This window comes from Cotesia glomerata, linkage group LG9, assembly GCF_020080835.1.
Source record: "Cotesia glomerata isolate CgM1 linkage group LG9, MPM_Cglom_v2.3, whole genome shotgun sequence".
Classification (NCBI taxonomy): Eukaryota; Metazoa; Arthropoda; class Insecta; order Hymenoptera; family Braconidae; genus Cotesia; species Cotesia glomerata.
The window spans coordinates 8,482,654-8,488,956 of NC_058166.1; positions in this window are offsets into that span (position 1 = coordinate 8,482,654).

Consider the following 6,303-nt stretch of genomic DNA (forward strand, 5'->3'; position numbering starts at 1 on the left):
CAAAATTCATTGATGAATTCTGATGAAACTACCGTTTCATTTTGACTTTGTTGAAATATCTCTTTCAAATATCGTCGATTCTATAACCCACTTTTTCGTCTTTTTAAATCATAAATCTGAGTTTTTGAAAATTTTTTATTTTTTCCCGAAATTTTGATGTTAAAAATAATAACTAGTATTATTCTAGTGTACCAAAAAAATTGAATAAAAACAAATTTTTATTGCTATAAACTAGAGAAAAAAAATAATCTATGTACGGGGTAGGGGAGAGGTGGTGCAATTTTAACAAGGGGCAATTGTATCACTCACCAAATAATTGTTAAAAAAACTAAAAATTATTATTATTCTTTTTTAACTCATTCAAAATGATGATTTATTAATTAGATAAAAGTTACAGCTGTCAATCTTGGTCTAATATCAAAATATTTGGAATTGTTAAAAATACGCATGAAAACTTTCTTTTGACGCTTCACAACCTTTTTAATAACAATTTTGTTTTCTGGTATCATGATGCGGGACTTGTATTTATACTTCATGAGACATATTAAGAATAATATTCAATATGACTTTATATGAATATACCTATTTTTGTTATTGTAAATTGATTTTTATTGATAAGTTCAGCGTGAGCGTCAATTGTATAACACTTGAACGAGTAGCAATTGTAACACTCAGAGTCGTGTATAGGATCTCCGCAAATTGGATGCGCCACAAATCTACTCTGAAATAGCGTAGTTTGTTAGTAAACTATAAGTGTTCAATAATTTATATTAAAAATCTAAATATATGATATACTGTAAGTTTATATACTTGACTTTTAAGAGTTTAAAAGTATAATCTTATGTATTAACTATATAATAAAAGCAATTTGATGAAAAATATCTATTTCGTTTCGTGTTACAATTGCAACCCATGTGTGCCGCTATCTTGGGCCCTGGCTTTAGTTGAATAAATTGATTTTTTAATCAGTTAATATCAATTTTTCATTCATTAACTAAGTCGGTTACTTAACAGATACTATAAACTATAACTTTCTCACCGGTTTTTTATTTTAATATCATGAAAATAACAAAAAATAATGGAGAAAATAAAATTTTTGTTACAATTGCACCACCTCTCCCTATTTATTCTTCTTTTCATCGAAGTAGATTAGAGTTTAAAGATTGATAATCGCTGATCGAAAAGTGTAACAACTTATATTGTAGGTGATACGAAGTTCACCAGGTCAGCTGGTAATAAATATTCTACAACATAAAACTTAAACTTTCTAATTTAGACAGTTTTCATTATTTAAATTATAAATTAATAAAATATTTAAAATAATCTAAATTACATTTAAATTCGCGCTTCGCTGGCAGGTAGTGACACCTGGTGGATGCATCTAGAGGCATCACACTGCACAACAAAATGTAATCAGGTGCCTATTGGAAATACATTTTACCGGTTATTCCAGCCAAAATCCAAGTACCATGTAAGCAGTAAGTAATCAGAGAAAGAATTATTTTTTAACTTACACATATATTAGCTCAATACCAATCATATTTTATTATTTTTCTATAACTATATTGGCCACCGTTTAGCCAACTTGTCAGCAACTTTCTCTATAAGTTCAAAAACATTGTCAATTATTACTGAAAATGACAATAAGTTTTCGATACTGAATTTTAAATGTATATTCTAACCACATCTTTAAACTTCAATATTTAATTGCAGATTACGGGAAATGTTATCGTTAATAATTTAATAACGAATAGATCTCACGTCGTCTTCCTATGTTTATGCTGTGTAATATGTTTATTCATGTATGTAGTTGATTTCTCAAAAAGCATTGCTCTACAAAAAACATTTATAGTGTTATAATAAGAAAATTGATTTATTTCAAATGATTTCGTTAACGAAATGTCAAATGTGACTTCTTCAAAAAATAGTTTTTATGTTGTGATTATATTAAAATTAAGTGACAATTTTGAGGTGAATTTAATCTTTCTGAATAATAATTATAACTAAAATAATAAATAAGCCTCGGAAGTTGACTGACTTTCCTTAAATTTGACAATTGTTATTGTTGAGTAATCAAGTGTTTTTATTACCATTTTATTCTGAAAATTTGGTACTCTTATTTTAGTAACATTTTTTAGAAGCAATGATATACTGAGAATTATTAATACAATTATTGTGTAAAACTAATGCTGGTTTGTTGTTTCCTTAATAAGATAATCAATAGCCCACAATGTAGAGTATCTTATTTTGCAGCTGGCATAAATTTACTGGCATATAACTTAGTAATTCTAGCACTAAAAGAGAAAAGAAACATGTGTTTAGAAAATACGTCTACTACAAACGTTTCTGGACACTCTTGGTGTATTACAATTGAAACAAGGGGTTGTTAAAAACTTTAAATAAATGTTTGTCATGTTTTCAGTGGATGAAAATACGACTGTAAGTAATGAAAAAAATTAAAGGCTTGGAAAACCAAGAGAGAATAATCCAGTTACAGTTGATTGTTTAACATCCAGAAAGGTAATGTTTACAATAATGCATATTCAGATTTTCCAACTTTAACTTAGAATGTTAATCAAGCAAATAAAAATTATTTCACAACCGAAATTATCCTCAGCCATGGTGGCGATTCAAGTGTTCATAAATGCTCAATTAACCTCGATTGTTCGAAACTCTTGGATGATTCAAGATCAAAATATCTTTGCTTTCTAGTAGGTGCTCACTGAACCGATAGTAGAAACATCTTTCTCTGTGGTTTTGAATTACTTATATTTACCAGCTGATGCATGTAAAAAGTGGTTTACTGCTTCAAAAAAAATTACCAATACATCAAAAATATGCATATTGTCAACAAAAGCCTGTAAGTGGTACTGAATTAATTAATAAAGATAAACACATAAGTAAGATATTGAAATCAAAATCAGCGAAGTCAATAACATCTGATAAAATTTCATGTAAAAATTGTGATAAAAACAACTCAAAAATTCATAATAATGATTCTATAACTGGTGATCACTCTAATATTATTTTTCAGCCAACAAATTTAGATAAAAAAAAATTTCATTTAGTTCACTCTAATTTAGTATCAATGTCTTCAGCAGATGAAAAATATAATCAAACTATTCAGACCAATTGTCAAAACTTCTTGCCATTAGATTTACCTACAGAATTACAGTCTTCCCCAATAAAATATGAAAATAGAGAAAAATGTCGAGATCCCTGGAGACCTACAGAATTTGAAAGCAACTCACTGTGTCTGGTTGAAAAATGTCATAGCGACCATACCCAAGAAAATAATGCCAAAAGAAGAACTGGTGCATCTTGTCAAGCATTAAAACATGCTGTTTATCTCTAAATAGGTTGGATGACTTTTTTATGGAGAAAATTGGCGCAGGTTTTTTTTCTGAAGTTTTTAAGGTATTAACTCAAAATAATAAGTATTTTTTCATATAGTTTGACTAAAAAATTCATGTTTTGATGCATATAATTTTATAGTCCATCAAAACAAGATAATTTCAAGCTATTGTGAATTTTGATAGCCAGAAAATGTCCAGCTTGGGCTGGTTATATACGAATCGCTGACTTTATTTTGATTTTGTCGAAATCGTATTGTTTTAAAACTTTGGAAAAACTTGTTAAGTCGAAATTTTTAATACTAGATCTCGCTTTCATCGAACAGTCCACACATCTTAGTTTCAAATTGTCTTTTGTATTCGCCGCTATAACTGAATAGGGTATACATATAAGAATCAATAATATATTAAATTATATTGCTAAGAGATAAAAATAACTTTCTCAACGTTAAAGTAAAATTTTGCAATTAGTCAGATAGATTCACAAAAAAAATTAAAGAACCCCGCAGTTTCGTATAATCCGAACCTTGACCTTAAATAATCTTTGAAGGATTCAATTTATCAAAAAATCATAGGAAATCTTTTTTGGAGGGTGATCAATTCCCTATAAAAATAATTTCCGTTTTTACTCCTTGATGAACCGTTGGAGAGTTATAAGATTCCACTTATTACATGCGTAACGCCAATTAAAATTTTACTACGAAAAATGTCACATTGATAGTGAATAATAAATTTGATACAAAATTGCAAGTTGGTAATATTTATAAATTTATTTTTAATTAGTTACACCAGAAATTTTACATACATGTTTGTTTTACGAATCAAAAACAAATAAATTGGGTTTTCGTTGCGGGACTGCGGGAATATAGTAGATCAAAATGAATGAACTTTTCAAACGCTTGATGTAGGACATAGAAATTTGGCTAATTTTTTCGTTGAAATTCGTCAAAAACATGTTAAATATGGGTCATTCCCTGTTAAATCAACCAATAGTTGGAATCGACCCCTTCCGATTTGGATGAAATTTGGTTACGAGTTTGTTTTCATCATAAAACAAAGTTGTGCCAAAGGAAAAAAATGGAATGTACTAAAGTGAAAACTAAATTGAAACTTCTCTATTGAAAAATAAACAATAAAAACAAAATTTAAAAATGGTAATCATAAAAAAAATTTGAGTTTTTTTTTCGAAAAATTACATTAAAAATAGATGAAAGCTTGGAACAATTTTTCTGTATTTTTTTTTTTCTCGAAAACTGTATTGAAAAATAATGATAATAAAAGAAGTTTTTTTGATTTCGTCCATTTTTTATCAAGCTATAGAGTTTTGAAAAAGATATTTAATATATTTCGTATCAAATAAGCTATTTTTTAATTTTCAAAACTCTATCATTTTTTCATTTTCGTTTTTATAATTTTCTTTTCAATTTTAAAGTTCTCTGAACATTCTCAAAAATTTTCAGCATGGTGTTAAGGTAAAATAGCCAATACTTGAACCCCGTAAAAAGCGGAATCAATACTTGAACAGATTTTTAAAATTAATATCAATACAAAGTCGGGTCATTTATTATAAGTAATATCCGTATTTTAACATTATTTGTTAACTCAGTAATAAATTTTTAAAAGTTTGAAAATTTTAAATCGTTATAATTATATTTTGGTTAATTTAAAAGTTGGTATATTGAGAATAACCGATAGATGCTACTTTCACTATGAAAATGGTACTAAATCTTAAAACTTCCAATCTCTAAAAAAAACTGTATAAGATCTCATTTTAAGTCATAACATAGGGCTGGAAACGTATGCTAAAAAAATTGCCCTCACTAGATGTCGATTATCTAAGTATGGTACTATGCGCTATATTTTATTCAACAATTGCTTGATTTATGCGATTTATGATAAACTACGAAGTGAAGTCTTACTGTTTATCGACACTGCGCAAATACCCAGTTTAAAAAAAAATTAAATAATATAAACTTAATTTAAACTGAATGAATGTTACCATAATTACCGTATTAGCCGCTCAGCAAACATTTTGACTCAAAACTTACAGGCGCTCGACTAGTTCTAATGATATGTTCATAGATCGCGCTCACTAAAAATTTTCAGACTTGCTTTTTGTGTGCTTCATTTTTTTATAACACGCTAATGAAAATACATTTTCAAAAAAATAAACGTTGAAAACGATATTTTTAAATTGATTTTTATCCAAAAACACAATTATTACTGGTAAAAAAAAATAAGCATTGACTACAGGGCCAGTTTTGGCACGATAATGAGTTAAATTATACGATTTTTCAACCATAAAAATAGCTGGTTGTTCAAAATTATGTAACAGCTTGGGACGTCTTAGTTCACAGAAATCAGACAATTCCACTCGTCCATCTGGATACGACTCCAAAAATAACTTGTAGAAAAGTTTTGAATAGGATGATAGTAAGATTCTAGAACAAACCAAAAGCCGCTTTTAGATCAACAGACTCGCTAGAGTCTGGCGCCAAGTTCCGTTTTGAAACCAGACTATCGAGTGTGTATATATACACATATATACCGTAAGCAGAACGGTATTTTGAGGTTGCAAATGTTTTTTCAAATTTATTGGTGTTTTTTATTTTTATGATTTTCTATAATAATAGTTAATACTTTTTATCACACGTATTAATTAGTGATTATTGATTATCTTGATGATTTCCATTTAAACGATGTGAAAAGCGGACAGCCAGACTACAAAAGACTAAATAATATTAGAATGTTTGCTAATCTTATAATAGATCGAAAACCACAGAGAAAAAGACCAAAACTGAAGAAAGTCGTATTGTCAAAAAAAAAACAATTAGTAAAACGGTTGATCCTACAGGCCATTTTGAGCTCTCCGAGTCGTTTTCGATCGGATATTCCGCTACAAAGTTACAAGATGTTTACATGATTGAACACACACACACACACACACACA